General features: G+C 44.9%; 1 long non-coding RNA gene across 1 annotated transcript in view; it reads right to left on the reverse strand.

Moving 5' to 3' along the window:
- The window catches only part of LOC123353450, a 142,471-nt gene extending 132,416 nt beyond the window's left edge, over positions 1 to 10,055 (reverse strand). Inside the window, exons 1-2 of the long non-coding RNA XR_006574503.1 lie at positions 10,026 to 10,055; positions 7,479 to 7,570 (exon numbers count right to left, since the gene is read on the reverse strand). This is a non-coding gene — a long non-coding RNA (uncharacterized LOC123353450). The remainder of the gene's footprint in view (positions 1 to 7,478; positions 7,571 to 10,025) is intronic.
- Between the last annotated feature and the right edge of the window lie 569 nt (positions 10,056 to 10,624).

Consider the following 10,624-nt stretch of genomic DNA (forward strand, 5'->3'; position numbering starts at 1 on the left):
GTGAGCCTAAACAAACACACAGTGTTCAGGATTGTATTTCACCTTCAAATTCTTAGGTGCATATGTTGCAAAACAGTTAGTAAGTACAGTACTTAGCAAGGGAAATCCACAGAGCTGCAGGCAAGATTAAGCCCTACAGCCAAATTCTGCTCTCAGCTGAGATCAATTGAATTGTGCACATGTACCTAAATGCATAATTTACCCCTAATTGTTAGAATGCAAGGCTTATTTACTGTGGGGACCGAGTCTGCTGCCATAGAGACAGAGACAGAGTTGCACTGGTTTAATTAAGATGTAATATTAATCCAATTAAGCTAAACCAATTGGGTCAGCCTGAGCCAATATAGATGGGGTTTAAACCAATGTAAGACTATCCACACACAAAGAGGCACTGGTTTAAAGTGTTGCTAACATGTGCTGTTTTGTCAGGAGTCTTACAATATGTGGACTTTTTCTTAAAGCCCTACCTAGTAGTGTCAAGTGATTTTCTGGGAATGGCAGTTTTTATTCCAAAAATAAGGTAAGTTTCTAGACCCCATGATTGAAGAGAAAAGCTTGAAAATGTGAACCGAGTGTAACCTTAAAGGTTCAAAAACCTAAAGAAATTTAAAAAGAACCTACATTTTACTATTTTGGAAATCATGAGATCTTTAAAGTCAGTCTCATGATTTTGGGGGGCCTGACTCATCATTTTTTGAATGCTTTGGGTTGGCAATGCTGGGTTTGGCCCCCATAAACAGTGCCTTGCAGCATACCTGGCAATCGCAGAAACTTCATTCTGCCCACCATCTCTCCGGGGACTTGCACCATTCTTGCGGCTTGATCCGACTAACCTGTACTCATCTGAATAATCCTCATACACACAAGCAGTTGCACTGATATCCATGGGATTATCCATGCAAATAGAGATTTCTGGGACTGGTCCTTTACTGTGCAAATTCTGAAGCCCATTTTGCATTTACACCTGGGAAAATCATTCCTCTGTGTGCTTAATGGTCACCTTTTTGCACGTCCATCTCTGAATTTGACCCAATGGCTACATAATAAGTTCACGCCAGCAATAATTATAAATCTTGTTTACACTTCACTTGAACACAACGCTGCTCCACCCAGCTTTCTCGGGAACAAAGCTTAACCATTTTTCACAACCCACTTGACTCTAAGTAGTTCAGCTGGCAGAGCTCTTTCTATGAGAGGCTAGACAGCAATTTATCTTCTGCCTCCCTGTTACAAATAAAAGATCTTATTCCCACCAGAAAAACGAAAGAGATACATTTATAGAAAAATAACAATCTCCTGTTGTCACCAAAAGGCAGAACAAATCTGAGCTGGCTGTACTGAGGACTGGTGACTTTAAGCTCCATCTTAAAACCAATTCAGTCATTTGCTTCCACTATTCCTGTTGTTGGGATTATATGACAGGGTTGCCTGTGGTAGTGGTGGACTGGACACAGTGAGCCAGGATATCCCTTCTAGTCCTGTGTTTCTATGTTCCCCGTTTTGTTTATAGCTGGTTGACACATTTGGCCTAAATACAAATTCTTCTAAGCAATGAGATATCTCTGATATGAAAGCACATAAATCAACAAATACCACAGACAGAGCTGGTTGGGGGATATACAGAGAGTCCTGTCACATGCGTCACTCCTTGATCTGGGTTTCAGCTGCATGTGGAGCCAAAGTACTGGGGTTGGGGATAGTGGCAATAAAGTGACTCTTTATCTGTTACACAGGAAGAAGATGGATGGTGTAAGCGTGATAGAAACTTTATCAAGAGATGAGAGGTGAATCACAGGAGCCTCCTGGTGGTAGGAACGGGGGGGAGAGAGCTGAAGAAATTGTCAGCATGAGCAGATGTCACACGGCCTTTAAAAATTGTGCAAGAGCAGCATTGCCTGTAGGAGATCTGATCCTGAAAGTTTCTCATACATACAAAGAGAAGGATTAGGAATTTATTTTATTTCATTTAATTTCATTTCAGCTGTTTTTTAACGGAGCATTCTCGAGAGCAGCCATGCTGGCTTGGGTGGTCAAGCTGAGTTGGGTGGCCATTTATTTTCACATCTGGGTCTGGGCTATGTAAGTTTTATCTCAGAATGGCTTTCTAGCAGAATGAAGTTTCATGTACAGTAACAGCAATCAGTTCTGATTAAGCCCACTGCTACAGCACTCTGAAATATTCTAAAGGATCAGTGAAGATATCTGCTCATTTCCAAAGATCTAGGAATACAGGCTAAAAAAGCGCTGGGAGGTTGTGTATTTCAAACAATGTTTCTATTTAACAAGGAATCTGGTTTTGGACAGTTGTTTCTGTAATCTTTGTAGGAAGTGAAGAGAGAAAAACAACATACATTTTTCCTTACAAGTAGAGCTGGTTGAATAATATTTGTTAAATACAAATTTCAATTACTTTTGACTGTTTTTATGAAATAGGCTGACAATTAACATTTTCAGTATTTAAATCATATCTACTTATTAAGTGTCACACAAATAAAGTATTTCATTAAATACCATAGTTCGGCTGCAAGTCAAAACCCTAAGATTTAGAATAAAGAGGTGACATCAAGCAAAACAACTATAAGTTAGTCTGGGCCTGATCCTGCAAGACTGACTCATACAGGTAGTCCTTACTCAAGTAAGGAGTCTTGCTGAACTCCAGGGGAGTGCAAAGGTCCCATTAAGCCTCATGGATGCTTTCTTACATCTCTGTGGCCTCAGCTTTCAGTCATTTTCTCTGGCTCACTTTGAGCCTTACTATTGTGCCACATAGAGCAGCAAAGGAGAAAATACTGGCCAAAGTAAATAGAACAAAGCAAATATTATGAATAATATATGGACCAGTACCAATGCAAGCCATAAATGTGTGTTTGGCAGCACATGCACACACATAGACGCCGACTCCGTGGGTGCTCTGGGGCTGGAGCACCCATGGGGAAAAATTGATGGGTGCTCTGCACCCACCGGCAACTCCCCACCCCGCCCCGCCTGCCCCAGCTCACCTCTGCCTCTGCTCTGCCTCCGCCTCCTCCCCTAAGCGCACTACCGCGTCCTGCTTCTTCCCCCTCCCTCCCAGCGCTTGCGCCGTGAAACAGCTGTTTCAGGTGGCAAGCCTGGGAGGGACGGAGGAGGAGGGAGAATGTGGTGTGCTTGGGGAAGGAGGCAGGGCCAGGGCGGGGATTTGGGGAGGGGTCCAATGGGGCAGGAAGGGGCGGGGTTAGGGCAGGGACTTTGGGGCAGGGGTGGAGTTGGGGCAGGGCCCGGGGCACCTGCACCCACCACACAGAAAAAGTTGGTGCCTCTGTGCACACATATGGAAGTGCATGATCCAGGTGAACAGAAATGAGCATGTAATCAGGAGATATTCCCACCCTGTTCCTATCACAGTACACACACACTAGATATGGTACAATCTTACCCCTTCCTGGGGTTTCCTGTATTGTTAATGCAGGAAACAAAAAAAATTTCAACTTGAGCTTGGCTCCCTGCAGGACCGATCTGTCCCTGCCCCTGATACTCCTTCAAGTAGTAGAAATAAGCTATACTTCAAAACATTCTACAGAGTATAAAGATACTTTTGATATATGGAGCTATGATATTCAGCAAGCAGTGGCATTTCTGTAACACATTATACTCAAAAAGCTTGAAGGATTATCTTAATGCCGGAGTGGGGGGGGCATTAAGATAATCACACCTGTTGATGTGAGTGCGCATGCACATACACACACACAATCTAGCAATTAGAAACTCATTGGATCACAACGTACATACTTCATTTTCTAAAAGAATTGGTGTTGGGTGAAAGATTTGTGCACACATATCTTCTCAAGGATGTCAAAGCCAAATGAATATCTAAGGCATTATCAAACTGAGATGACAATGACCCCACATCACCCAATTCCCAATGCTGTGGCTCAGAGAAACCTTTCATATCATATGTCAGATATACTTAAGTATATCTGTGGAGCATGATATTGGTGACGTTCTTTCCTTCTAACACTGGACCTTCCTTGAGGTAGTGCTGGATTTACTAAGGCTATGTGAGTGGGTAGCTGAGAACCTGGTGCTCAGTGGATTTCACTGTGCCATCTATAGCCTCTGTTTATAGAAGCTTTCATATATTTGTTGCACCCACTGGCTATCATTCAGTGTGAATGTGCATTTAGTATAGTAGATGATAGCAAACAACCACGTGTTACCAGTGTCCCCAATATCAATGCAAAATTAGTAGAGGAACTTGTTTTTTTCATCAGTATCAGATGACCATTAGAGAACTAAAATTTGGGATTGCCGTTTAATTTCATAGCCATAGGAATTCTATTAGCAGGCAGCAGTATTTGTTCACTTCCTGTGGCCCCACCAGAATTTCCACAGGAATTCTATTAGCAGGCAGCAGTATTTGTTCACTTCCTGTGGCCCCACCAGAATTGCCAAAACAGCAATTACTAAACAAGAAGAAAAGGGGGGCACATTCACCAGTATACTCTGACTGTTTTGTGTCATTCAAGATATGCAAACCAGCCATAAATTTCATTTAATTAGTTAGCAGCTTACTTACTGCTCTTTCACATCACCAGAGCAGCACAAAGCGGCCAGACGTACCAGGGAATCTAGTCCCAAATAGCATTTGAAATTTTAAGGTGACTATTTCCTTACACAAGCAAGCAATAGCACTCCAAGACACGTGGGGAAGAGATTACATAGTTTTATTGCTTCTTGAGTATATAGAGGGCCAAGATCCACAAGTGCTTTCTAGCTGCTTTGCACTGTTCCAACAAGGCAAAGCAGCATAAACCGAGCTCAGCTGACCGGTTAAACTGGGTTGCTGTTTTGAATTGCCAAAGCATTATACAAGCTGGAATATACGGGTGAATATAGTCAAATGTGTCTACTTCTGAAACTACTTCCTCTAGAAAATACTGCTTCTAGAATGAAATTCAGCATGTGTAACTCGGTTTTATTACTGGCACTTACAGGAATTACATCAAATCATGCTTGAAACAGAGTATAATTGGTCAAATATCTTGGATCCTTTGTAATAGGGTCATATTTTCTTTTTATTGTGCATTACATTTTATCTTTATTTTACTGTTTTACAGGAAAAGCAAAGCAGAACTACACAAGAAGAACTAGCCAAGAAGATAAAGCATAGCATTTTCATGGTGCTAATTAAAATTATAAGTTAAAAGTTAAGAGCAGAGCAGGACAACAGATGTGCGTAAGACATGAATACTGGCTAATGAAATACACATCTTTAGCTACAGTCCCATGCAAACAGGGGAACATGGCAGCACTTGTTTATATAATATCACTTTGAGAGCACATTCCTGGGTGATTATGCTTTGCCTTTGCAGCCAAACTTAAATGAAGTGGCAGTTGCTCATTAATTGTATTTGATAAGAATGTTGCTGTTATAAGAAGCTTGTTTTCTTTCGTGTTTCAATGTGTTCCCAAAGGAAATCATGACAGTGCGCTACTTGATAAAATTTCTTGAGACACTTGGTAAGAACGGGAATTGTGCTGTGTAGAGGGTACTTCTTTCTCTAGTGGCGAATGGCCTGAGAATGCAAGGTTTCAGTTTTATTCCTTTTCTTACCAAGTCAAGCTTAAGACTACACGGAGAGTAGACACTGTCTAATGCTTTAGCATGTATTCTGATGCTGTTATTTCTCAGGAGTTGTATTAATTACATCATCATAGTGTTAACTTAACGGCATGAGACTTTTCCATAGACAAGTATGAGAGGGAAAGCAATAACATGAGTGGTGAAGGTGGGAGTGGGCAGGATTACAATTTAAGGCCCCGATCTTGCAAAGACCTAAGCACATGCTTAATTTTATGCTAGTAAGTAGTTTAATTGATTTTAATAAGATTGTGAAGGTATAAGGGATAGTATTCCTCTGGGGTCAGAGGCCTGCAGCTGGCTGGCTAATTAGCCCCACCACTGCACCTGGGAAAATACCAGCAACTTCACTGGCTGATCCTCATAAAAAGAGGAGCAGGGTGTCTGTACTATCTGCCAGAGGCTAGAGCAACTGCTGTGAGGAGCAGCTCCAAGAAACCGATGGACAGAAGGGAGACTGGGAAAAGTCCTGTTATCACAAAAAAGGCTCTGAAGTATAAGCTTGGAACTTTTGGGGTGGTGAATCTGTGGGATGAGGGACAGACTTGAGGGAAACGGACTTAACCTGTACAGAATTTATGGGGAGAGGCTGTGAAGCACTGATCCTCATTTTCATTAAGAAGGCTTGAAATAAAACCCACAGCAATTAATCTGACTGGAATCTACTCTCCCTGGATTCTGTGAGAAGGGCCCAGACAGGGTCTTCCCAGCGAGGGAACTGGCTCCACAGGCACAAGCCTGGGTCCAACCAGAAGAGGGTGATGTAACTTAGGCCCCAATCCTTTACAAGGACTATTTGTGTACATAAACTTAAGCACAGGCATAAATCTTCGCAGTTTCAGGGTCTGAGTCTATAACACCATATACGTGTCCCTTGATCAGACAAGCAGTCTGTCCTGTACGAAGAATTCCTGAACATTATGGGTCTGATCCTAGATGTTAAGCATTCATATGGCTCAAGCAGTGCTCATGATCAGCCCCATCAAGACAAAGATAGATGATGGATTCCAGTTTAAAACATAGTCTGGTAGTAATTCAGAGGCAATTTCACATCCAGAAAGTGGACAACTGCTGTGCAACAAATTTCCTTTGGTACTGCTCTTCCTTGTGTTTTCCAAAGTTTTATTTTTTTAATAGTATAACTTGCAACAGGCACAGCAGTGTCTCAATTGCTACTTAAAGTTGATGTGTCCCTGACAGGAGGCTTGAAAAGAAACCTGCCTGAAAAATAAGACATGTAGAGGAAATAATTATTTTATCCAATATCTGAATTTTCATTGTAGCTCAATAAATAATCATGTTATTCGCAAAGGATTTATTTTTTCAAAATGTATACCTACAAGCATATTACCCATGCAATTGCATGTTAATCATTACAGTAGTTCAAACTTTGTGCACAACTACCCAATCTGTTTGCACTGCAGAGAACAGAAGTTGGTCCAGGGTGCTCTTTTTCAAAAAAGTTCAATATGTCTATTTTAAATAAAACTGTGTAGGGTTCACCATTGCAGGGTGAAGGACTCCCTCTATCACTTCTCCTGGCCAACATGCTGAAGGGTTTGCAGCAAGAGCTTTGGTACCCTTGACAAGGAAGGGTTGGCAAAAGAGTTAAATTATTAGCCACATCTCTCTTCAGAGCTTACCACCATGACTGCACTTGTCTCACATGGTAACCCATATGGCACATCATTATCCTCTCTAAATGTAGATCTCACCTTTCTCCTTCTTGCTATTCCCCTTGCTACATGGGCTAGCTCACCTCATGCAGACAAAACATCCACATGATTTTTATACGGTAAAGAATATTTTAAAACAGAGATAGCAAAGTTGCAACACATTGCAAGGAAAAGCCACTTACCTCTGGCCCTGATGGCATTCTGTGGTGGTTCTAAGGTCATCAGGATAATATATGGCATGACATGTCCTGGAGCAGGAACTGGCAATTCGTGACTGGAGATTTGAAATGGAAAAAAAAGTCACAATCAATTGTGATAGGTACCAAATACCTTTCCCCTTGCTATTTAGGATCTCCCTAACCTGTTAATTACTTTAAAAAATTTTCTAATCACCTTAAGTTAATACTTTTGATACAATTATTACAATTTCTTATCAAATACTTAAAATTCACTCCTATACTTCACAAGCTTCAAACAAAGTTATGCTTATGAAAAACAATGTTGTTATGAACTTGACCAGGCAGTGGTGTTTAAAACCCACGTTATTACAGAGTGATCCTGTACTCTGGGGGTGTGCACTATTTGGCAGCTGGGTGCACTCTGCTTTGTCTACTGTGTTCTCTCTTGCCCTCAGACTATGAAAGCACATGCTGGGAGCTTGCCTGCAGATTCCACTTTTGTTCAGTTATAGGGTGCACTCCAAGGTACACAACAGAATGCAGCTGGAGGCAACCGCCTGGAACAAAGTGGAAGGGAAGTAAAAACACTAATCCTTGCTGCACATATTGTGTCAGCTTAACTGCATCCAGGCAAAACAGTACCCTGCATGGTCAAATCCAGTCTTCTGCTATGTGGATGCACTAGTGGAGAAGAATATGTAAAGAACTGTTTCTTGCCCTTGTTCTTGCCCATCCTAGGCAACAGAATGATAGATTGCAACTTAGGGTTTGTCTACACTGTAATTAGACACCCGCGGCTGGCCCGTGTCAGCTGACTTGGGCTCGCAGGGCTCGGGCTGCCAGGCTGTTTAACTGCAGTGTAGACTTACGGGTTCGGACTGCATCTTACAAGATCCTAGACCCTGGGTTCCAGTCCGAGTCCAGAAGTCTACACTGCAGTTAAACAGCTCCTTAGCCCAAGTTCTGCAAGCCTGAGTCAGCTGGCACAGACCAGACATGGATGTCTAACTCAAGTGTAAACATATCCTTAGGGTTCCCAGATAGCTAGGCAAGGGAACCAGGTGTTGCACTCTCTGCTGGGAGTATTTTCCAGGCAGGCCGCATGGATGCTTTGTATCCACTTTCCACCAACATAGCTGGCATAAAGTGACCCAGTACCCATGGCAATCATGAACTGGCCACTTAAATACCACATTGGGCCTGATTCACTGCTGCTTTGCATCTTTGCTAGTCATTCACACCTGTGTAAAGTCATACACACCTGTGTGTAAATAGTCACCAAATCAGTATGTAATTGACCTTTTGCACGGCTGTGGAGAATCAGGCCCATTGCATCATCTATAGTCTCAAATGTAATAGTTTCAAGGGCGCGCCCTCTCTGATTGCAAGACAACTGCAGATGGACTGAGACTAGCTAAGCAAGATAAAAGACATGGACTCACTAGCGCTACATGTAGAAACACATGTTCAGGATGATGAAAGGATAATGATTTCTGAGTGACATGCCAAGTCTGCGTACTTACAACTGGACTTTAAAGTTTTGGGAGTGGGATTACAACACAAACACGCAGGGGTGGCTCTAGGAATTTGTCCGCCCCAAGCACGGTGGCACACCACGGGGGGCACTCTGGCGGTCGCCGGTCCCGCGGCTCCGGGGGACCTCTTGCAGACGTGCAGTGATGAGATGCCAAAATCTTAACAACAGGTTCCCTATAAAAAGTTCTGATTTAACAACGGGTTCCCTATAAAAAGTTCTGATTTAAGGGATGTGCGACAGCATATATTTTTTGTACCAATAGGGTTACCATACGTCCATATTTTCCCAGGAGGTGATTAAGAACCGAAAAGCCTGACATGTCCAGGAAAATACAGATGTATTTTAACCCTACCTAAAGTTCTTTTTTAAAAAGATGGGGCTGAACTAGAAATGAGCTCCGTTTCACATGTGTGGGTGGTGATCAGGGACAGTCTCAATTTTTGGGTCTTTCTTATATAGGCTCCTATTACCCCTCACCCCCGTCCCGATTTTTCACACTTGCTGTCTGGTCACTCTAGGGTGTGCACATGTGTGGGTCCCAGCTGCTCCCTGCCCCCCCCCTCATTAAAGCAGGTGTGCAGGGTTACTGCCCTGGGAACTGCAGGGCACCAGTGGATGTGGGGCTGGCTGCAGATAGGGGCGTGGGGCAGGGCTAGCTGGAGGCAGGGAGTGACACGGGCTGGCTGTGGGCAGGTGATGCAGACGGGCGGGCTGCGGGTGGCTGTGGGCAGGGGGTGGCTGCGGGCGGCTGTGGGCAGAGGCTGGCTGCAGGCAGGGGGTGGCTGTGGCAGGGGCTGCAGGCAGAGGCTGGCTGCGGGCAGAGGGTGGCTGCGGGCAGAGGGCGGCTGCGGGCAGGGGGCAGCTGCGGGTGGCTGTGGGCAGAGGGCGGCTATGGGCAGGGGGGCGGCTGGGGCTGGCTGGGGGTGGCTGGGGGCGGCTGGGGGCAGGGAAGGCGGGGGAGGGGCGCAGACACTCACACGGGGGGGAGCGGCTGGGAGCAGCCGGGGACTCACCAGGCAGCAGCAGGAGCCCCAGGGCCAGAGGTCCAAAGAGCAGGAGCAGCAACAGGGCCAGGAGGCAGCTCACATGGCTCTCGCAGCACAGCGCAGCGCCCCCTGGTGGCCGGGAGGAGGAATTACAGGCTTCCCAGGCAGAGCCCATCCAAGCTTCCCTCGCAGGGAAGCTAGTTAACAAGCGGTTCTGAAACCGCTTCTAAATTTAACAACGTGTTCGCGCGAACCGGTGCGAACCGGCTCCAGCTCACCCCTGCAGACGTGCCTGCGGAGGGTCCGCTGGTCCCACGGCTCCGGTGGAGCATCCGCAGGCATGCCTGCGGGAGGTCCACCGCAGCCGCGGGACCAGCAGACCCTCTGCAGTCATGCCTGCGGGAGGTCCACTGGAGCCGCCTGCCGCCCTCCCGGCAAAATGCTGCCCCAATCATGCGCTTGGCGCGCTGGGGTCTGGAGCCGGCCCTGCAAACACGTCAGTTGGATGCAATCTTTGGGAAAAGGAGCAGAGAGAAGGGCACTTTCAGACGTTTAACAAAAAAAAGCTCTCTTTTGCTCCATCTTTAGAAGTGACTGGATATTTGGTGAACTTTGCTGCTGCTTGC

This window comes from Mauremys mutica, chromosome 1, assembly GCF_020497125.1.
Source record: "Mauremys mutica isolate MM-2020 ecotype Southern chromosome 1, ASM2049712v1, whole genome shotgun sequence".
In the NCBI taxonomy this organism is placed as follows: domain Eukaryota; kingdom Metazoa; phylum Chordata; order Testudines; family Geoemydidae; genus Mauremys; species Mauremys mutica.